Source organism: Symphalangus syndactylus, chromosome 14, assembly GCF_028878055.3.
Source record: "Symphalangus syndactylus isolate Jambi chromosome 14, NHGRI_mSymSyn1-v2.1_pri, whole genome shotgun sequence".
Taxonomy (NCBI): domain Eukaryota; kingdom Metazoa; phylum Chordata; class Mammalia; order Primates; family Hylobatidae; genus Symphalangus; species Symphalangus syndactylus.
Genome location: NC_072436.2, coordinates 75,593,212 through 75,616,515, shown reverse-complemented (window position 1 = coordinate 75,616,515; position 23,304 = coordinate 75,593,212). Strand labels below are relative to the sequence as shown.

At 44.6% G+C, this 23,304-nt stretch overlaps 1 long non-coding RNA gene across 1 annotated transcript; it reads left to right on the top strand.

The window, feature by feature from the left end:
* Positions 1 to 7,116: 7,116 nt before the first annotated feature.
* LOC134732479 (uncharacterized) lies at positions 7,117 to 14,478 on the top strand. Its single transcript, XR_010115699.1, has 2 exons — positions 7,117 to 11,879; positions 13,849 to 14,478. It is a non-coding gene; the product is annotated as an uncharacterized lncRNA (long non-coding RNA).
* The last annotated feature ends 8,826 nt before the right edge of the window (positions 14,479 to 23,304 follow it).

Here is a 23,304-nt window from a genome sequence, read left to right as displayed (position 1 = left end):
AAAAACAAAAATATAATAAAAGACAATGGGCCGGGTGTGGTGGCTCATGCCTGTAATCCCAGCACTTTGGGAGGCTCCTGCAGGAGGATCACTTGAGCACAGGAGTTCAAAAACCAGCCTGGGCAAGACAGGGAGACCCTATACTACAAAATTTTTTTTTGTAGAGATAGGGTCTTTTGTAGAGACCCTATCTCTACAAAAAATACAAAAATTAGCTAGGCATAGTGGTGTGCACCTATAGTCCTAGCTACTCAGGAGGCTGAGGTGGGGGCATCACTGAGCCTGAGAGGTAGAGACTGCAGTGAACGGGGCTAGAATATCATAACCCTGAGGGGTGCGCTATAAATGATTTGTAGTTTCCCACTGAAACAATAAATTTTTTCTACGTAAGGTTTTTAACCCAAGGGATACACTATTCATTTGATTAATGTTTCCCCAGTACCAGCTCCTTTGGTCATAAGCCACACTGCCTCTCCACCAGACCTCTACCTGGCCTAAGGTTAGGAGAGGATGCGCATTTGACAATCGGTGTAAGGTGTTGGGGATTTGGGTTCCAGGTGTGACTCATGATTAACCAACAATAGGAACAGTGTGCCTAGGTCAAATCACCCAGCCTCTAGGTCTCTTCATTTGAGTGAGGGACTTGGGTGCTCTCTGACGTTTCTCTAGCTTTAAAGCTCTAGAATTCAAGGGAATAAGAAACATGTTTGTAAATCTTAAACTAGCCCAAGGATTTGTACCAAGTGGGTGTAAACCCACAGGTCTGACTGGGTCAGGCCCCACCAGGTCAGCCACTGTCCTGAGGTAAATAGCAAATGAGAGAATATCTTTAGGATTTTCCTTTGTTTGTTTGGCATTCTTTTTTTTGATGGAGTCTCACTCTGTCACCCAGGCTGGAATGCAGTGGCACGATCTCGGCTCACTGCAACCTCCACCTCCCAGGTTCAAGCAATTCTCCCTGCCTCAGCCTCCCGAGTAGCTGGGACTACATGTGACCACCACCATGCCCGGCTAATTTTTGTATTTTTAGTGCAGGTGGGGTTTCACCATGTTGGCCAGGCTGGTCTGGAACTCCTGACCTCAGATGATCCGCCCACCTCGGCCTCCCAAAGTGCTGAGATTTACCGCACCTGGCCTTGTTTTGCATTCTTACCGTCCCCCAGCCCCGTAACAGTTTAAGGTTCCAGAGCAACCCCGCTGCTGTGATTAACTGACTGAGAAAATCCCTTTCCCCTTGTTGTGCTGTTTTCCAGGAAGCACATGGCTGCAGAAGCGATGAACTCTTTGTGCCCTCTCTTCCTGCTCCAGGGTTCCATGTGTCTGTGACTCTAAGCCTGGTGTGTGGACCGGGAAACATTCAAACAAGGCTAAGAGAAGCTGTCAGTCCAGCTCGGGCTACACACTGAGTGAGCCATGCACCACCCAGGAATTTCCAGGGCACGTGCCATGTAAGGGGCACACCCAACAGAGTCCAATGGGGTTCCCCACTGGGCCTCCCACTGAGTTGCTTAGCCTGGCCCGGAAAAGGGTGAGTCACCCTGGGGGTGGGGCTCTCCAGGGTAGAGGCCAAAGGAGTGACTACCATGACAATTCTCTGGAAGGCCTGAGGCGGCGGTGGACAGCCCCGGCGACAGTGGGCCCTCCCCGCAGAACTTTGGTTCCAATCCCTCTCCACCCAGCTCAGAAGTCTTCTGGCCCCAGAAGGAGGAGCAGGAGGCGCCAAAAAAAGAGAGGAAAAAGAATTCCTTTTCCAGTCATTTCAGTCCTAAATTTTCCCTGAGACTGCCAGAAAAGATGCTAATGAAAGACCAATTGTGTGGCCAGAGTGTTTTCTTCGGACATCTGCCCAGGGAACTGGAGAATACCCAGTTCAGAAGCGAGGTCACTAGCCCCATCTTATGGCAACACCTTTTGCTCGCTACTGACCCCTACTGGGGAAGTGGAGACAAGCGGCTGAGGGCTGGGAAGCAGCTGTCTACTGGGTTCTTAAATCCAACATCTCCTGTTGGAGGATGAGTCCTGCCTAAACCTTAGGCCACAGATGCAGAGGATCAAACCTTGGGAATTCCATTTCCTTCAAGGGACCCCAAAACCTTTCGCACTGGACTTCTCTTTTGCTTAACTCCCCTTAATGTTGTGTCCTATGGGAAATGAGGAGCCTTTAAAGCCAGCTTGTCCAACCTACCGCCCACGGGCCGCCTGTGGCCCAGGATGCTTTGAATGCAGCCCAACATAAAACATTATGAGATTTTTTTTTTTTTTGCATTTTTTTTTCTCATCAACTATCGTTCGTGTTAGTGTATTTTATGTGTGGCCCAAGACAATTTTTCTTCCAGTGTGGCCCAGGGAAGCCAAAAATTGGACACCCCTGCTTGAAGGCCTTTAGGAGAATGAAATGAACATGTAAGTTACATGTTAGCAGCAGAACAAAGGGAGGATTAGATTAGCAGAACAAAGGGATTGATTATTTCTTGATATCCTACTAGGTACTGTCTCCAGCAGAAAGACCAGTTAGGAGGCTGTGACAATAACCCAACAGAAACATCTGGAGGGACTAACAGAGGGCAAGCGGATGGAGGGAAGAGGATGTCTGTGGGGTGGGGAATATTTGGGAAGGACCTCAACTGGCCTTGGTGATGGGTTGAATGGGGTAGGGCTATAGAGAAAGCAGAGTCTAGCACCACCTTTCCTGTCTACACCCTTCTCTCCCCTGCAAGGTTGGTTTTTGCTAACATCCTTCCAGCAAAATGAGATTTTAAGCAGACAAACAGGTATGGAACATGAATTTTGGTTTGAATATGGTTTGAGATGGGGTCATTGTTGTGGCTGAGGAGGACTTTGGCATCAGTCTGTCCAAAGCTAGGCTTGGCCACCACCAGGATGTGAGACCTTACACAGATGCTTTGTCAGCTTCAGTTTCATCACCTATAAAGAGAGAATACGACACCTACTTCATGGCTTTTAAAACTTTTTTGTTTTTTAGATTCAAATGATATAAATTGTTTAGTGTCTGGCTGTTTAGGAAATACAAGCTTTAAAAAAAAAGATGAGTAATAGGCAACTGAATGCCATAAACATACCTGCATTAATTGTTACTATGAGCCAGGCACTGCCTACACACTGTACATAATCTCATGTAATCTTCTCAGCAGCTCCATAAGGTAAGCACATGATGATCTCCAGTTTATAAGTGAAGAAACTGAAGCACAGAAAACTTAAGACACCTGACCAAAGGCACAAAGCTAATAAGTGGCTGAGCCAGGACTCAAACCTAGATATGTCTGACTCCAAAACTGTGGATCTTAACAATCACACTGATGTCTTTACAGCAAATACAGGTCAAAGCATAGAAGAATAGTCTTGGCTAGAGCTATAAATTCAGGAGTTGTCAAGATTTGATAATATGGTACAACAAAAGTAACTTGGGGGAAAAAAAAAGATTTGCTCATAGTTGAAACCATAGTTATCAATTAAAAACTTCCAGGATATGTGTACAGTTGAGAAAGAGAGAGGGAGGAGTGGCAACTAAAGGACCCCAAATCTCTACTTCTTGGGACTGTATTTGACACTCCAGCCAGCAGCTTCTGAATTTCACACCTGACAAAACCAGGGGTTCTGGATGTTCTCACAGCAACCCGGATTTACACTCAAGAAGGGGCCTTCTGGGTGGCCAACTGGATCCTGGGTGCTTTTCCATGGGCGGTGTTTATACCAAAGGCCTGCTCACAGCCTGGATCTGCTGCGCCCTGGGCCCGCCCTCCTCCCCTCCCTGCCCCACCCCTTCTCTTCCTGCCCTTCTCCTTCCTGCTGCACCAAGGTGGAGCCCAGCTGCCTCCCCACCCAGCCCTCTGTGACTCAGTGGAAGCCAGTGGCCACTTCCCCCTCCCACCCACCCACACTCACATTCCAACGGCCAGCTCACTTGCTTCTTAGCACTCAAACTGCACCCACCAGGCCTCTGACTAAATAGTCATCTCTTTACGGGACAATTTATGACCAGGGCCAGCCCAGTATGGGAAGAGGTCATGTGTATCTTACCCTCTGAGCACACTCCTTTTGCTCCACAGCTAATGACTGACCTCTGTGGATCTTTCCTTCTGGCCCCTGGCTGACCTGGGGCATTTTATTTAGGAGAACTAGAGTCTTAGCCTTTAGTGTTGTACCTAACACAGTGCTGACTCAATGCATCTTTGAATAAAAGAGGTTTAAAAAAAAATTACTGGCCAGGTGCTGTGGCTCGTGCCTGTAATCCCAGCACTTTGGGAGGCTGAGGCAGGCGGATCACCTGAGGTCAGGAGTTCAAGACCAGCCTGGCCAACATGGAGAAACCCCATCTCTAATAAAAGTACAAAAAGATTAGCTGGGCATGGTGGCGGGCACCTTTAATCCCAGCTACTTGGGAGGCTGAGGCAGGAGAATTGCTTGAACGTGAGGAGCAGAGGTTGCAGTGAGCTGAGATCATGCCACTGCATTCTAGCCTGGGTGACAGAGCAGGTCTCCATCTCCAAAAAAAAAAAAAATTACAAATAAATAGAGAGTAATTCCCCAGGACCTGACAGATCCTACTATTTTGGTAAGGACTCATTTAGGCCACACCTGGGAAGTTGGGTGGTTTAAAGTGGAGTTAGTGACACATGGGTTGAAGCCCCAGCTCTGCCGCTCTAAGATCTCAAGCACATTTTATGACCCACCTAAGCCTCCATTCCTCACCTGTGTACTGGGGATGATATTGTGTATTTCATCAATTCTAGGATGTGCAGCTTTTTGCATCTTAATCTCTCTGAAATTGGGCTATGTCTTACAGTTGATATGGGGGTAGGAGATTGTGTATTCCCACTCCTAGATCGACTGTAGTGCCTCTACAAGTGCCCTGCCAGAGAAGCCCACACTCCACCTCCAAGCCATATGACTTGTCCTGGCCAATGGACTGTGAAGCAAGCAACATCTATCACATCTGGGCTGCAGCTTTCAAAGGCAACTGTCGTTCAGCTCATGCTCTTTTTCATCCACCTCAGCAGCCAGCAAAGTTCCAGATGGAGACTGTTTCGAGGCTCTTTCGTGGGCCCAGTCCCACAGTAAAGAGAAGGTGGAGCTGAGCTGCAGCGGGTGGGCATTGAAAGAACAGAAGCATAAACCTTTCTTCTTTAGCCATTGAGATTGGGGTTCTGTGTTTTGACAGCACACTCTAGCATATCCTGACTGGTATTGCATGCTCCAGTTAATTGACAGATTCCTTTTTCTTTCTTAGTACACAGTGGCGTAACTCACAATTGTTGGTATTATTGAGTCAATGAAACACAGTAGTGCCTCTCACAGACTAATGTAGGTAAATCACTAAGCACAATGTCTGGCCCACAGTAAGTGTTCCATTCATGTTAGCCATTGTTCTATTTCTAGCCCTATGCATGTAGCCAATGTTTAATACATGCTTGGAGGATGATACTGATGACACATGAGATCGGAACCCCCCTTAGATCCCTTGTGGCATGAGAAAGAGTATTGTAAAAAGACAAAATTACAACAAATTTAGTTTAAGATCTCAACCAGCTTTGTTGCAATTCTAGAATTGGGCAACACTTCGTTCCATAAACATATATTATATATATTATATAAACATATATAATATATAAATATATAAACATATATATTATATATAATATAAATATATAATATATAAACATATATATTATATATAATATAAATATATAATATATAAACATATATATTATATATAATATAAATATATAATATATAAACATATATATTATATATAATATAAATATATAATATATAAACATATATATTATATATAATATAAATATATAATATATAAACATATATATTATATATAATATAAATATATAATATATAAACATATATATTTATATATAATATAAATATATAATATATAAACATATATATTTATATATAATATAAATATATAATATATAAACATATATATTTATATATAATATAAATATATAATATATAAACATATATATTTATATATAATATAAATATATAATATATAAACATATATAATATATAATATATAAACATATATAATATATAATATATAAACATATATTATATATTTTATATATAATATAAATATATTAATATAAACATATATATAATATATAAACATATAAATAATATATAAACATATATAAATATATATAAACATATAAAAATATATAAACATGTTATATATAAATAATATATAAACATATATAATACATAAACATATTCCATATATAAATATATAAACATATATAATATATAAACTTATATATTATGAATATATAAACTTATATATTAAATATAATATAGAAACTTATGTATTATATAATATATAAACTTATATAAATATATAAACTTATATATTATATATAATATAGAAACTATATATAATATATAAACTTATATTATTTATATATGTTTCTATATTATATATATGTTTATATATTATACAATATATGTTTATATATGATACAATATATGTTTATATATGATACAATATATGTTTATATATGTTTATATATTATATATATAATATACGTTTATTATATATTATATATAAACGTATATTATATATATAATATATAAGTTCATATATATATAACCTGCAACTCCATGTGATGTAATGACTGGAGCTTCAGCAGCCATCTTGGATCATGAGGTGACCTTGAGGATAGAAGCTGCATACCCAGATAGTGATCAAGGGGCCACCGTACCAGTCCTGGACTGCTCGCCTCTTATATGAGAAAGAAAAAAATTTATATTTATATACATATAAAAAATATAATATGTAAGTTATATTTATATATTATAGTTAATATAATATTTAAGTTTATATATTATGTATGTTTATATATTATATATATAAAAATTTATATTTATATATAAAAAATATAATATGTAAGTTATATTATATATTATACTTAATATATTTACATATATTATACTTATATATAAAATATATATTATACTTAATATAACATTTGTTTATATATTACATATAAGTTTATATTATATAATATATAAACTTATATGTAATATGTAAGTTATATTATATATAATATATAATATATATCAGGAATATATAAGCTTATATATTATATATATTATATAAACATATATATAAAATATATAAACTTATACATAATATATAAACTTAAATATTATATTAACTATAATATATAAATACATATAACTTACATATTATATTTTTGATATATATATAAATATAAATTTTTTTCTTTCTCATATAAGAGGCGAGCAGTCCAGGACTGGTACGGTGGCCCCTTGATCACTATCTGGGTATGCAGCTTCTATCCTCAAGGTCACCTCATGATCCAAGATGGCTGCTGAAACTCCAGTCATTACATCACATGGAGTTGCAGGCTGGAAGGAGGAAAGAAAGACAAAAGCTCCTCCAACTCCCTGCTGTCATCTCCCATGAAGCAGCCTTATTAGGAATCCCACAGAACACTTGCACTTATCTCATTGCTAGAACCTAGTCACATAGGTTGTGCACACTTAGCTGTAAGAAAGTCTGAGAAATGAAGGGGTTTTTTTTTTAGCAAGACACATTGTCACCCAGAATATAATCAGGGTCCTTCCACCAAAACAAAGAATGGAGAATGGGTATTGAGGGATGCTCAGAGTCTAAGCCAGAGTTGGGAGGAAATAAAGGACACTTCCAGTTAGGTTTTAATGCTTTCTTTTTCTATAAGAAGGCTATGTCACTTTGGAAATTTAAAACATAAGTAAAAGAACCATTTTGGAAAAAATAAGAGAAATTCTGGAAAAGAGAGATTAGCGCTTACCCTATAGGAATAATTTCCGAAAGTGGAATTTCAGGCATCAGAGGCATGGTGTTTTAGACGAGGGAGTAGAAACCCTGCCAGAGCCCTCAAGTCAATGCACACAAACACATGGGACTAGGGCACACTGCCTATGGGGTAACCCTACTCCACAAAGAGCAGTTAAAAAAAAAAAAGCCTATCCAGGTGGAGAGAGTTCTGTAGGTGTGGATATTCATGCATTCCTATGCTTGAAGCCAAATATTTGTTTTAATACATGCTAGTTTTGGCCAGGTGCAGTGGCAGATTACATGCCCGTAATCTCAGCACTTTGGGAGGCCGAGGCAGGAGGATTGCTTGAGCTCAGGAATGCAAGACCAGCCTGGGCAACATAGGGAGACCTCATCTCTACAAAAAAATTAAAAAATTAGCCGGGTATGGTGGCACACACCTGTAGTCCCAGCTACTTGGGAGGCTGAGGTGGGAGGATCATTTGGGCCCAGGAGGTCGAGGCTGCAGTGAGCCATGATTCCACCACTGCACTCCAGCTTGGGTAACAGAGTGAGACCCTGTCTTAAAAAAAAAAAAAAAAACCCAAACAAAAACAAACAAAAAAAAGCATGCTAATCTCCATGTCTGTCTACCCTTTTCTTCTCCACTTCACAATGTCACTCACAGAGGGGAAACATGAAGTTTGCCATCCACTCAAATACAGTTCTCTCTTTCTCCTCACCACAATCACTCCCTAAGCAACTACCTGAGAACTCTTTCAAAAATGCAAGGCAAGCATATTCCTCCACTGTTTAAACCCTTCTCAGATTCCCTGACCAAAGCAGGCAAACTCCCTCTTCATGAGGCCCCTTCCCTAATTTCCAGTCCTGCTTTCTGTCAGCTCCTCTGTGTCTTCCTCCTCCCCAGATAGAGCCTCCAAGAAGCTTCTGCTCTCTGGGATGCCCTGCCCTCCATTGTCTACCTAGCAAACTCCTACTTTCCCTTCAATGGCCCACTCAAAGGCACCTCCTCTGTGAACACTTCCTTGATTGCCTACAGGCAGGGACCTTTTTTTTTCTTTCTTTTGTGTTCCTGTGACACTTCATGACCATCTCTGCCAGCAGGTCTATGTTTTCCATTAGAGCATGAACTCTTCCAGAGTAGAAATGAGGCTTTATTTTTGTCTGTGCCTCAATGCCAAGCACAGAGCCTGGCATGAACTAGGTGCCCAGTGTAAGGCAGTTATAAGGCAATAGAGCATAGTGGTTAAGAGCATAAACTCTGATGCTACCCCACCTGACTTCGAGGTCAGGCTCTGCCACCTACTTAACAGCTATGTGCCTCAGTTTCCCCACTTGTAAAATGGGGATAAAGATACTTCCTACCCCATAAGTTTCTGTTGAAGACTCAATGAAGGAATATATGCAAAGGGTTCGTCACTCATTACATGAAAGCCATCATCTTTATTACTTCTGAATACAATGCTAGTGCAGCAGAAGGGGCACCAGGAACCCCGCCCCTCACCAGCTCAAGGGCTTTGGTTAGACAAGACTACCTCTCTGACAGATGTAGGTTGATATTATTCTAAAATATGTTGTGCATTTCATCTTCCTGGAGAAACTCAGGGAAGTTACAAAATACTATCTCTTTGCTTGAAGGATCTTGCATAATTCCTTGGCCCTAGTCCATTTGTAGGGAGCACATTTAGTAACCCAAACAGAGTGTTAGAAAAGGCTTGCCTGGAAAGGGTTAACCACAGAGCTTTAGAAGGAGTTGGGCTCTGGGGAAAGAGAGATTTCTAGGGATGGTGGAAGATGAGGCCTCCCTGCCCTCTGGGACCCTGGGAGGCGTCACCATGGTGATGCAGAGTGTAGGTCCGCTTTGCATGTATTTGGGGCTTTTTGTTTCTTCTGTTCTGGTGAGGGTCAGTTGAACTAGATTATGGAGAAATGAGATACAGAGAAAGGGAAATGCTTTCTCCAGCCAGGGTAGTATGGGAAGTTATTGGAAAAGCAAGGACTAGAACTTATTAGTTAACTTATTAATTAACCAATATTTATGGAGCCCACTCTATGCCAGGCCCAATTCTAGGTACGGAGGACTTGGCAGAGAGCACGGCAGACAGTGTCTCTGGTCTAATGGGGACAGCAGGCAGGAATCAAGGAAGCAAATAAATATGTGCCATATTTCACTGACCCTAAGATGTCCCTCCCTTTTTTCACATTTTAAAATCTCTGAAATCAAGGTGGATGCATCTTACAATCAGTGATATGTCTTGAGAGCATTTTCTTCTCTCATAGTGATATGTAAAATAATGCTATACCTTACAACTGATGGCATCTGAGATTTAATAAGATATAGTAATATGATTCAAGTGATGGCATTCTCACCTCCTTAACACTGATTTATTTTCCATCCAAGTGACTTACAGTAGAAACTCCTGCCTGAAATGGACAACTCCTCTGACTGATCTATTTCTAGGACTTCTTTAGAAATTCATGGTTCTTTCAGTTATATTTCTGTGAATCCACTTTTTTTTGGAACCAACAAAGACCCTTCCTGTATCAGTAAGGAATTTATTTGGCTACAAATAGGAGAAAACCAGAACCATAATGATTGACACTGATTTGCATGACCCTGGGACTGGCGCAGCTGCTCATCAGGCATCCAGGCTGCTTCTTTCATTTTACTCTACCATCCTCAGCACAGGACTTTAGTCCTCATGGTCACAAGATGGCTGCTGTACTTCCTGGTCTCACATCCATGTTCCAGGCAGGAGGAGGGAGGAAGGACAAAAGGCATGCCAGTCCCCCCACTCCTTTTTTAAAAATCAGGAAAACAAGCTTTGCCAGAAGCATCACTAGGCTGAACTTGCCTATTTCTCACAGTCCGTGTGGTGTCACACGCTCACCTCTAGCTAGAAGATGCCTGTGGAAAAGAGGGTTGTGTGAATGAAGATGAGAAGCCAACGGTGTCTGCTCTGCTGAAGAAATAGAACAATGGAGTTCTCATGAGTGCATTGCGTGTGTGATGGCATTTGTAGTGCAATCAGAGGGAGGAGGGGATGCCATTCCTATTCTTGACAGGAAATCACTACACAGATTTGCCTCACCTGAAAATGTGGCAGAAGCCAGTCAGCAACGTCGTGACAGAGCCTGGACTTCTTCGTGCTTGTCTCCACATATCCAGCCACCTTGAGGAAGAGGATGATCCCACAGGCGCCAGCCATGTTACTAGCCACTTTCTAACTTCCAAATAAGAGGGAAAGGAACATTCCAGACCAGGGGAGCCCACCCCCAACTCTTGGAAGAGAGCTTCAATTTTTCCCAGAGACTCTGAAATGACTCCATCAAGGAGTCGAGTAGCTCATAAGGGACCAAAGCTGCTACGCCAGAAGATGGAGACAGTCTCAACCAGATGCTCATGTCCTGAGGGCAGGACGCAAGCCCTGGGCTGAGGCCCAGTGAGGATCTCACATTAAGGGGAGGGAGGAGGAGGGCTGGGTCAGGGAGGGACCCTTTGAGGGGTTGGCTGTTGGGGGAGCAAGTGCCTTCATTAACAAAGGTGTTGGTGTTTGGCAATCTTCTTTACCTGCTGATGGTCTTCTTTTCCCATCTATCTTTGCATCCTAGGCTTGTCAACTAACACATCAATATAATTCCTTTTGGAAGTGGCTGAAAAACTGCAAACACAGAACTTATTGGTAGCTACAGTGGTAGATTGTAAAAATGGCCACAATCCTTCACTGCGTCTATATGTTTACCCCTAAGCTAAATGACTCTGTGCCCCTCTTCCATCAAGAGGAACAGACTACCTCTCTGCTCCTTTGATTGGGGCTGCCCTAGGGACTCACTGTGGCCAGTAGAATGCAGCGGACCTTGTTTGTACGGTTCTGAAGCTCTTGCCTACTTCTCTCTCTGGAAACTTGTGTGAACAAGCCCGAGCTAGCCTGCTGGAGAATGAGAAACACAGAGAAGCTGCCCCAGCTGAGGCTGTCCTAGTCCAGCCAGGCCCCAGCCCACCAGGCAGCTGGCCTCTGAGCATGGGCAAGCTGGCAGAAATATGCCGGACTGCAGAATCGTAAGCTAAAGGATGGTTGTTTTGAGCCACTAAGTTTAGGGAAGATTTGTTAAACAGGAAGAGCTAACTGATAGACTTACTGTGTGCTGGACACTGGCTAGGAACTTATGTAATAGCCATTTCTTTTAGCTATATTTTTACCTGTCAGTGTGCAGAGTGTGTGTTCAGGGGAGAAATAGCTTGGTCTGCTTCTGCTTGTGCTCCCATTCTGGCTGAATTTCTGTGTACTCAATTGCTCTAAAGAGCTTTCAGACTCCAACAAAAGGACCAGAATGTTCTGTGATAATCCCTGAACATTCCTCAGTCTCTAGTCCCTTAAACGTGTGTGGGATTAGGGAGGTGGTGGTCTGGTTGGAATCCATCCAACTTTTCAGCCTGCAGAGATTCAATCTGGGGAGGTATCTTGCTGTTTTTAAGCATATGTAGGTTCCTAGATATCAGGAACCAAGGGACAATCCTTTAGTGCCACTCACCAGGCAGTCCTAGTACACTGAGGGAGGGAAGGCAAGACACGAGATGCTTTCTCTGTAGTATGAAATGGGGGAGTCTGTGGAAGGTGGTCGCTTAAAGCCCTGGGCAGAATGACAGTCACCAAAGCAGTGACCATGATAAGTGCCAACCTGGGGCAACCTCACGCCAAGGAAGAAGGTGTGACCTTAGGCTGGTGGCACTACCTACCTGGATAGCTGCACTCCAGTGTGGAGAGCCTTAAACTGGATTTTACTGTGGGCTGCAGACACAGTTTGCCATAACCCTTGGTGTAACAGACACTTAAAGTCAAGGTGCCTGCCAAAAGATAATAACTTTAAATGTAAAATTACAAATCATGAAGGGTAACATGATACAAATGGCAATAGAAGCATTGGCAGTATTTTACTTTGGTTTCATTTTTGCTTGTCTTTCACTGCCAGCCTTGTCTAAAGTTGCTGCTGAGGGCACCTCATTCACACACCATTTACCCTTCAGCTATGGCACTGACATTGTCCTCTCAAGGAGCATGAGAGTGAAGGCCAACGACACCCTCCCACACAAATTATGGTTATTTCTCAGAAATCCTGATTTAACTTTTTCAACATGGGTTTCTTCATTTACCCTTTGGGAAGTGCATGGAAATGTTCAATTTCCTTTGGGAACTGAAGTCAATATTAGCCGTTAATCCAAAAAGCATCCTTCATGAAACGCTTAAGGAAGGCTTGTAAGAAACCAGTTGACTGAATTTGTTTACTACCTATGGGCTTTGGCTAGAGGAGGGAAGACTAGTCAACACTTGGGCCTTAAAAAATCTGAACCCAAGTGTCATGTCCTTTCTTCCCAAGGGACATAGGAAAATTGGAAAGTGGTCTTTTCTCAACTACTTCCCTTTATAGCTGTTGAGAGGTAGATGGTGCTGAATATCCATTTTGCTGCAGCAAAATCAAAAAAGAAAGGAGCAAACAACAAAAAATATAGTTTTTTTTTTTTTTTTTTTTTTTTTGAGACAGAGATTCGCTCTGGTCACCCAGGCTGGAGTGCAGTGGTGCGATCTCTGCTCACTGCAACCTCCGCCTCCTGGTTTCAAGTGGTTCTCCTGCCTCAGCCTCCCGAGTAGCTGGGACTACAGGCACCTGCCACCACACCTGGCTATTTTGGTATTTTTAGTAGGCACAGGGTTTCACCATATTGGCCAGGCTGGTCTCGAACTCCTGACCTAAAGTGATCTGCCCACCTTGGCCTCCCTATATGCTGGGATTACAGGCTTGAGCCACTGCGGCTGGCTGAAAAAATACAGAAGTGTTAAAACACTCTTGACATGTTTTATATCAAACTACTTACAGGGAAGGAGCTCAGATCGGTTAACCATTCCGTCGCTGAGAGAAGCCCCTACCCAAAGACAGTTAATGTCTCCAAGGGCGATGAAGGATTCCAGAGTCTTTAGGTGGAAAACTTGGGGCTACGTGGGTCTCATTTCATCTTCCCTTTTTTTTTTTAGCTCCCCCGTGGCTACCTATTTGCAAGCAGCTCTGTGCTCCTAATGACAAGGAAAACCCAGAGGCTTAAAATAGAACTCATTTCCCAGGATCTCAGGTACTCAGAGGAGAGAGGGGTGGGGACTTCTTGGACACAAGCTCACTTTAGCTGATGAAACACAGGGAAGTGGTGTGTCCTTCACACTACAAGGAAGGAAACTTGTTTTGCTGGGAAATACTGCAGAGGTTTTTGCCTCATTTTCATGGGAAGGGCTGAAGCTTCCACCCTCTGGCAACATGGGCCAGACCCAAATGAACTTGTGGCTGAGACCAGCTTTTCCTAATGTAAGTGCTCAGTTGGCCAGGCATGATGGCTCATACCTGTAATCCCAGCACTTTGGGAGTCTGAGGTGGGTGGATCACCTGAGGTCAGGAATTTGAGACCAGCCTGGCCAACATCGTGAAACCCTGTCTCTACTAAAAATACAAAAATTAGCATGGTGGCAGGTGCCTGTAATTCCAGCTACTCAGGAGGCGGAGACAGGAGAATTGCTTGAACCCGGGAGGTGGAGGTTGCAGTGAGCCGAGACAGTGCCACTGCACTGCAGCCTGGGCAACAGAGCAAGACGCCATCTCAAAAAAAAAAAAGAAAAGAAAGTGCTCAGTCAATTCCCAGCTATGAGAACTGTGTTAGATCTATAGCCCCATAACTCTCATTTTGATGTGTTACCTGAGCACTTGAGGTCATCTGTGAGCAAAGTTTGCCAGCCCAGGCATCTCCTCCCGAGACCGTTGGCTTCTGAAGCACACTTCACTTGGTGTGAAACTTCTCATTTTGAAGGAAGCTTTGTAATGTGGCCTGATGATCCTTAGTCCATCATGTTATACACAACCCAGGAGCAAGGTGGTCCTAGCTATTAACACTAGGTGTGTGTTCACAGCCAGACGTAGTGGTGCACACCTGTAATCCCAGCTACTTAGGAAGCTGAAGTGAGAGGATCACTGGAGCCCATGAGTTTGAGTCCTGGGTAACATAGTGAGACTCTCTCTCTAAAAAACCCCACTACCCACGCCCCTCCCCTCCCCACCACACCCCACTGCCAACACACACAATCCCCACTGTTCACAGCACAGCACAGAACATCTCCTTCCTTAGCTTCTTTGCTCGGGGATGCTGACCCAAGAAAATAATAACATCAAGGATTATGGATTAGTTCTTTATTGCTGTGCAATAAATCACCCCCAAATGAAGCCACTTAATACTAAACCACTTACTACCTCACGCAGTTTCTGTGGGTCAGAAATTCAGGAATAACTTAGTTTGACAGTTCTGGCTCAGGGTCTCTTATGAGGTTGCAGACATCTGAAAGTTTGACTGGGGCTGGAAAATTTGCTTCCAAGAAGCTTCTCACATGACTGGCAAGTTGGTGCTGGCTATTGGCAGGAGGCTTCAGCTTCTAGGGTATGTGAAGGTATTACTTTAAAAATTTAAAATTTATATTACACTCATAGGTATGCACTAGAGGGATCTAAAATTCCCCCTACCTTTGTAATGTTGTCTATTCTCCTGAATGTCCCCACCTGCTTCCTCTGGGTACCTGTATATCTCCACTGAGACACGTGTCCATGCTCCCCAGGGTCAGGTGCCTCGGTTTCTAGTGCCTGCAACCCTATGTCTTTGCCCATCTCTTCTTCCCCCATTGCTCATGACCTGGCCCAGCATGACACACACAAAAGGCACTCAACATGAAGAGAATTGAATAGAACCAGTCTCCACCATAGTGCGTTCCACAGAGAGGATGTAACCCTGACCTTGAAGAGAACTGTGCTCAGAGTGAGCAAAAACATGGATTTCACTTGTCCTAGTTTGATCTCCCCAAAATGAACTAATAACCTCAGGGGTGTAGAGAGTGATAGGCGGTGGGGATGAAGAAATAGGAGCAGAAACCCCAACCATTTCTAAGCTGGGTCAGGGCTTTCACTGCACCTGGAAGGCCCTGACCCAGCTTAGGAAAGGGGGAGCCTCCCCCAGGCAGAGCAGACATAGCTGAAAGTGGCTGACCACCCTCAAATGCAGCCCTGAGTTCTGACCTGCAGGTCACCAGAATGGAGAAATCCCTGGCAGGGCTGTGAGAGGCACAGAATGAAACAAAACCTTTCACTTAAAAATTTTTGACAATGTGCTCTTTTCCACCCAGCTACTCCCTAGAGGTTCATCTCTGCACAGGCAAGAAGGGAGGAGGAAGAAAAAGAGGAAGGAGAGGAGCATTTCCTCCCACAGACTGGGTTGCCAAATAACTGCTCTAAGATGCCTCTTCTCCCTGGGTCTTCTGGACAATACGGCCCTGCTACTTGTTCAGAAAACACCACCTTCTCATATGCCACTCACTCCCACTAGAGAAAGTGCTTCCTCCCTGCTCTGCTTCCCATATCTTGAGGTTTCACACTCTCTCTGGGCAGAGCACTTTCTTCACTGCTCCCCGCTTTGGCCATGCTGCTTCCTCTTTGTTTGTTTTGAGGCAGACTCTTGCTCTGTCACCTGGGCTGGAGTGCAATGATGCGATCATGGCTCACTGCAGCCTCGACCTCCGAGGCTCAAGAAATCCTCCTGCCTCAGCCACCTGAGTAGTTGGGACTACAAGTGCACACCACCATGCCTGGCTGTTTTTTATTTTTGGTAGAGACAGGGTCTCACTATATTGCCCTGGCTGGTCTTGAATTCCTAGGCTTGGGCATTCCTCCTGCCTCGGCCTCCCAAAGTGTTAGGATTACAGATGAGAGCCACCATGCCTGGCTGGTTCCTCTTTCAAGGCCTGAGTAAGTCTGGACTCCTTTGTTTGCCCAGAACAGAACCACGCTGTGCTCTAGCTTACACTAGAAAAGGAAGGTATGGACACAGGAGTTACCAAATGATCCAGGAATTCCACATCTAGGTCTATACCCAAAAAAATTGAAAACAAGTAGTGAAATTCTTGTACATGAATGTTGATAGTGGCATTATTCATAATAGCCAAAGGTAGAAACAACCCAAATGCTCACCAGCTAATGAATAGGTAAACAAAAGGTGGTGTATCTATGCAGTGGAATAGTATTCAGCCCCAAGAAATAATGGTGTACTTAAACATTCTACAATGTTAACGAAACCTGAAAACATTATGTGAAGTGAAAGAATCCAGACACAAAAGGTCACATATTGTATGATTCCATTTATATGAAACTTTCAGTCTTGGTAAAGCCATCTTCCAGAAGTACAGCCACAGAGACAGAAAGCCAACTAGTGTTTGCCAGGAGTTGATGGGAGAGGGAAAGAGAAAGTGATTGCTTAATGAGTATGGTGTTTCCTTTTGGGATGATGAAAAGATCTTCAACTGGATAGAGGTGCTGGTTGCACAGACTTGTGAATGTAAGTGCCACTGAACTGCACACTTTAAAATGGTTAATGATTAATTTTGTGTTATGTGAATAAAAAGAAAAAAATCCAACTGGGTGCAGTGGCTCATGCCTGTAATCCCAGCACTTTGGGAGGCCCAGGAGGGCAGATAACTTGAGGTCAGGAGTTCAAGACTAGTTTGACCAACAAGGTGAAACCCCATCTCTACTAAAATAAAAAAATTAGCTGGGTGTGGTGGCAGGTGCCTGTAATCCCAGATATTCGGGACGCTGAGGCAGGAGAATTACTTGAACCCAGGAGGTGGAGGTTGCAGTGAGCCAAGATCGCACCACTGCACTCCAGCCTTGGTGACAGAGTGATACTCCATCTCAAAAAAAAAAAAAAGAAAAAAATCCAATGCTTTTTTTTTTTTTCTTTTGAGACAAGGTCTCACTATGTTGCCCAGGCTGGGCTCAAGCAATTCTCCCACCTCAGCCACTCTCTCCCCAAAACTCCACTTCCCACCCCCAGTCACAGAAACTGCTGAAATGCACCCCAATGCCTGGCTCTTTTTTCTTTTTTCAATACGTAAGAAATAAAATCAAATGCAAATTTGGCAGGGGGGAAGAAGTATACAGGCTCTCATGTAACTGCAAAGTCTAGTATGAATCCTGCTGACTTCAGACACAGCTGTATCCTGAGGTTCAGCAATGTTGTCAGGGTTTTGTCTCCATCCCAGCAGCCCTTGTGTGTGGGAGGAGAGGGACACTGCCAGTTCTGGTGTCACATGAGGCTGAGTAAAGAAGAGAGGAAGCTGCTTCCTGGAATGGGTCATGTGGACTTGCAGATACAGACACATCCTTGGTCCAATCACCAAGGACTCCAGGGTATGGAGTCTTCTGACTGATCTGGCTCAAGCTATGTGGTCACCCCCATGGTTAGCCCACACTGGAGGTAAGAGGCAAAGTGTGAGGTCAACACCACCCAAACCTTATGGACTGAATGGTCTCTATGGAATGAGGAAAGGTGATTGCCAGGCAGAGGAAAGAATGCTGGGTAGCAAAATGAATCCTCCATAGGGCCTTCGCTGGCCTTTCTTGCCCTCCATCCAGGAAGAACCTCCCTTCTTTCCCTACCATGTGCAAAGGCTCCACTCTATCCCAAGTATCTCTGCCCACTTGGACCTCCCTGGGCAGCACAACTACACTCAGGAGCAGAAACCCAACCCTGGAGGTCATTGTGTTAATTTTGCTCTCCAGAGAGCAACTTGGCACCGCACTGAATTCTGATGTTCTTATTATCCTTTAACTCTGCATGGATGCTTTTAGGAATATGTTCTAAAGAAAAATTCAGCAAGATGCAAAGATGTATGCACATAAGGATGACCTTAGGTAATCGTTTATCAACTTGGAAACAACATAAGTGGGCATCAACAGGGGAGGGGTTGGCCAGGTGCAGTGGCTCACACCTATAACCCCAAAACTTTGGGAGGCTGAAATGGGAGGATTGTTTGAGCTAGGAGTTTGAGGCCAGACTGGACAACATAGTGAAACACCATCTCTACAAAAATTTAAAAATAGCCAGATGTGGCCGGCCATGGTGGCTCATGCCTGTAATCCCAGCACTTTGGGAGGCCGAGGCAGACAGATCACCTGAGGTCAGGAGTTCGAGACCAGCTTGGCCAACATGGTGAAACACCCTCTCTACTAAAAATACAAAAATTAGCTGGACATGGTGGCATGCACCTGTAATCCCAGCTATTCTGGAGGCTGAGGCAGGAGAATTTCTTGAACCTGAAAGATGGAGGTTGCAGTAAGCTGCGATCACGCCATTGAACTCCAGCCTGGGTGACAGAGCGAGACTCCATCTCAACAAAAAAAAAAGCAAGATATGGTGGTGTGCACCTGTAGTCACAGCTATTTAGGAGGCTGAGGTGGGAGGACTGTTTGAGTACAGGAGTTTGAGGCTACACCACTGCACTCTAGCCTAGGAAACAGAGTGAGACTTTATCTAAAAACAAACAAACAACAACAATGACAAAAATCGGTAAGTGGGGGTTAAATAAATTATGATGAAGATAAATGAAGGCCAACCATGCAGCTGTTTCAAAGGATAATTCATTTCTGCATTTATTGACCATGAGACTTAATTGTTTTTTTTAAAAAAAAAGATCATATAAGTACCAAATATATCCTCATTAGTATAGTGGTGAATTAAAAATTTTTTTGAAAGGCCAGGGGGTGGCTCATGCCCGTAATCCCAGCACTTTGGGAGGCCAAAGTGGGTGGATCACATGGGGTCAGGAGTTTGAGACCAGCTTGACCAACATGGTGAAACCCCGTCTCTACTAAAAATAGAAAAATTAGCTGGGCTTGGTGGCATGGGCCTGTAGTCCCAGCTACTTGGCAGGTTGAGGCAGAAGAATCACTTGAACCCAGGAGGCGGGGGTTGCAGTGAGCTGAGATCGAGCCACTGCACTCCAGCCTAGGCAACAGAGCGAGACTCTGTGTCAAAAATAAATTAATTTAAAATTTAAATTTAAAAATGTTTTATAAGTAAAAGTAAATATAGTATGACCCCATCTTTTAAAAACATAATTCTTGTAAATCAGAGGGGAGACCATAGGGTTCAATCTCTCTATAGACTTAATGCACAGTTTAGTGCTCAAAATTAATACAAAATAAATTCCATTATTTGATCACATATTTGGAAGAACACTAAAAGGACTCTGGGTCATAGTCGTGTTAGCTCATTTCAGAAGCCCCTTCCTCCACACCTGATTATCTAGAGAGCCTCAAATGTGCTAATCTCTGAAAACTCTGTTGAATTCCCTTTCATAAGGCTTTTCCCTGTCTGGACGTCTTCCTTAGCCCATTCCATTCCTTCATTGTGCAGATCAGCTTAGCTCCTCTCAGCAAGTAATAATTGTTCCTCTCCCTGGAAGAGAGAAGTGACGGAAACCAAATAGACAAATTCAGGATTTTCTTCAGTAGGCAGGGGCAGGAAGAATGCTGAGAGCATGACCATGTTAACAATTTTATCTCACATAAAAACATATGTCTGTATGCACAGAAAATAGTATGGGAAAAATATACAAAAATGCTATCAGGGCTATCTCACTGGTGGTGTGGTGACAGGTGATTTTTGTTCCCATCTTTATATTTTTTTGTCTGAATTTCTTTTTATAGAGCATGTTCTACTTTTATATTCAGAGTTTTTTTTTAAGTCATCGTACTTCAGCATATTTCTTTTTATTCTTTTTTTCTCAAGATCTAGCAAAGGATAAAGAGAATTCAGTTGCAAAATCCAATCCTCAACACAAGATGATTTATCTTTTTTTCTTTAATTTTAGAACTTTAAAAAAGTAACCCCCTTCCACACATACCAGCATGAATAAAAGACTATTCCTTTGTAGGTTTATGAATTTCACTCATAAAATGCTACTGTGCAAATTCATTTAAAATAAAGTAGCCTGAGCACGTGGTTAAGGACTGAGTTTGCTCCAGGGGCCAAGGTCAGTCCCTTCACAGTAGGAACAGCTTTTCTGCAGTTTCCCTGCAAACTCCCCTTCCTCACAGGGAAGCTGGCCCCGGCACCATGCAGCCTGGCCACTGAGGTGTTGGTGACCCCACGCTGCCGCACTAGAGTTTCCATAACACCCTCGTGTGAGCCTCCAGTGGCCGGAGTGGCCTTGGCTGTGGTTGTGAAGACAGTGTGGGCCCCTGGTCTGCAGACTTGCGGTGCGAAAACTCTGTGGTCTGAGCAGGGTAAAAATCACTCTGCTGCCTGCTTTCCTCTTCCTGCTGGGTTCCTCCCAAGCTGCTCTCCCACCTCCCCTGGGACCTCTCTGGCCAGCTCAGCTTTTGTGTTTGGGCCAGGCGGGAAGAAGCACTTGGCCCGACTCCTTGCTTGTCAGAAGTCCAGCATTACCAGGGGTCTCGCCTGGTTTCAAGTATTTCCCGGTGCCTTTCCTCGCTCTGTAGTCAAGTTTCTAGCCAGGATTTCTTGGCTCTGGGAAAGACTGAATGCTTGTCTGAGCCTTCTGGGCCTGTTTCATTTGCAGCTGCCTGGCCCTACACTGGGTGAGTCTCAGCCCTCCCCGGGGCAGCCTGTCCCCTCCTGCTTGTCCAGCAGAGGAGGTCCTTTGTGTCGCTGTCTTGGTGCTGGGGTGGAAGTGCGGCTTCTAATTTTCGTCCCCAGCCCCGTGTCCTGGGTTTACTTCGGCTCCCCCCCAGCATCAGGGGCGGCACTCCCTTCTGAGAACAAGCAATTCCTGCCTGTTTGTGAGACCAAGCAGACAAGAATGCCAATCGCCAGCAGCCCCAGCCCCTAACTGTTTCTAAGGCAGACTAGGACCTGTTCAGAACCTGGCACTTTCCTGCTAGAAATTTCCAGCTGCTCTCATCTTTCCTGTAGGGCTTGGCAAGGCCATAAAGGTCTGGAACCAAAATAATTCTTAAGAACATCAGGCCTGGGCCGGTGGGCCCCTCTCCCTCTGTCCGCTCAGGGACTCCCCAGTCACTTCCTGCTGTTGGATTCATCCAGGGTGAGGACCTGAGGGGGCTGCCAGGCCCTGAAGTCCAAGCTCAGGGAAGCGAGAGCAGTTTACCTCTGTGACATTGTTGGTGTGAGCCAAGGCTGCGGGTTCCAGGAGCCAACTTGGGATTCTGTTCAGGACATGAACACAGAAGTGAAGAACTCAGGGAACTTCATATGTCCCCATGACCATAGGTGACCTGTGTCCTGCCATCATGGGGGGTGAGGGGAGGCTATGAATGTTAACATAATGCAGACTGACAAATACATCCTCTTTTCTCTTCCTTCCTCTTTGAGACCAGAATGTATTTTCTGAGCTCTCCTTTGCTTTTCTTTTGGGTACCATGACCCAAGGTACAGATAAATACATCAGTATTTGTGGCCTGTAGAAGGTCACTCAAGAATGTGCATTTATAACCATTTGGGGAGAAAATCGGCATTACAGTGAGTGTTTCCTCTGGTACACTTGTTACACTCTAGCGAGTATCGTGTACGCGAGATGAAACAGGCAGCTGAAAGGTGTCCCGCCTGTGTACCTTCCTGCTGGCCCAGCATCTATTTCCAGCCTCCTCTCCCAGGGTTGCTGAAACCCAGAGCTGATTTCTACATTGGAAGTGAGGAGCTGCAGGAAACGCCTCGTGCCGGGGACATGGAGGAAAGCCAAGTGCCCTTGTTAGGCTCCTCCTCTGGAGCTAGGGAGTTCCCTGGATGGTGGCAGGAGGAGCTGCGGTTCTGCAGCTGCTGCGGGCGGGGCAGCTGCTGGCGGCCACTGTGTCTTGGGTTTGACCTTGACCCCTGGGCAACACAGGGAGACTTTCGAACCCTTCACCCTTGCATCACTCCACTCAGAGGTGCGCAGGGCCCAGCCCCAGCTACAGATGAGAAGACTGAGGCTCGGAGGCTCTCGGACCGCCCAACGTCTCTGGGCAGGTCAAACGGTGGAGAGGGGCCAGAGCCAAGTGTCTTGGCTCCCGGGCTGGGAGAGGCCCCGGCGTGGCCCTCTGGAGGCCGCCATCTGCAACTGCCCGGGCGCCCTGGGGCGGCAGCCAGGCCTCCCGGGCTCGAGGCAGGGGGCAGAGGTGTCCCGGCGGGGCCGGGGCCGGGACACGCAGAGGGCGGCGAGCAGGGGCTGGGAACGGGAGCCGGTTTGTGCTCGCGCGTCTGCAGGCCCTTTGCCTCGGGTGCCCCTGATCCAGCCCAGCGGGGGCGGCGCCGAGAGGGGCCCACGGCCCAGACGGAGGCTTGGGCTGCGTCCATTGGCGGCCGCAGCCCCGGGGCGGGAGGGGGAGCGGCCCGGCGTCGGGTTACCGGGAACCTGCATGGCAGCTGGCCCGGGAGGCAGCCGCGGGGTGAGGGTGCGTTCTTGGATTCCTGGCCGCGAAGGGAAACCAGACCGCAGTTGTATCCAACGCAGTCAACAAACATGATGTGTCAAGTGCTGTACTGCACTTGAGCAGGTGCAAAATGGTAGAGCTGGGGTTCCTGCCCAAAAGTTCCTCTAATTGAGGAAGTAAGAAATCCACACAGAAGAAGAACGCTGAAGATACCGGGAAGGAGAGAATAAACCCCGAGA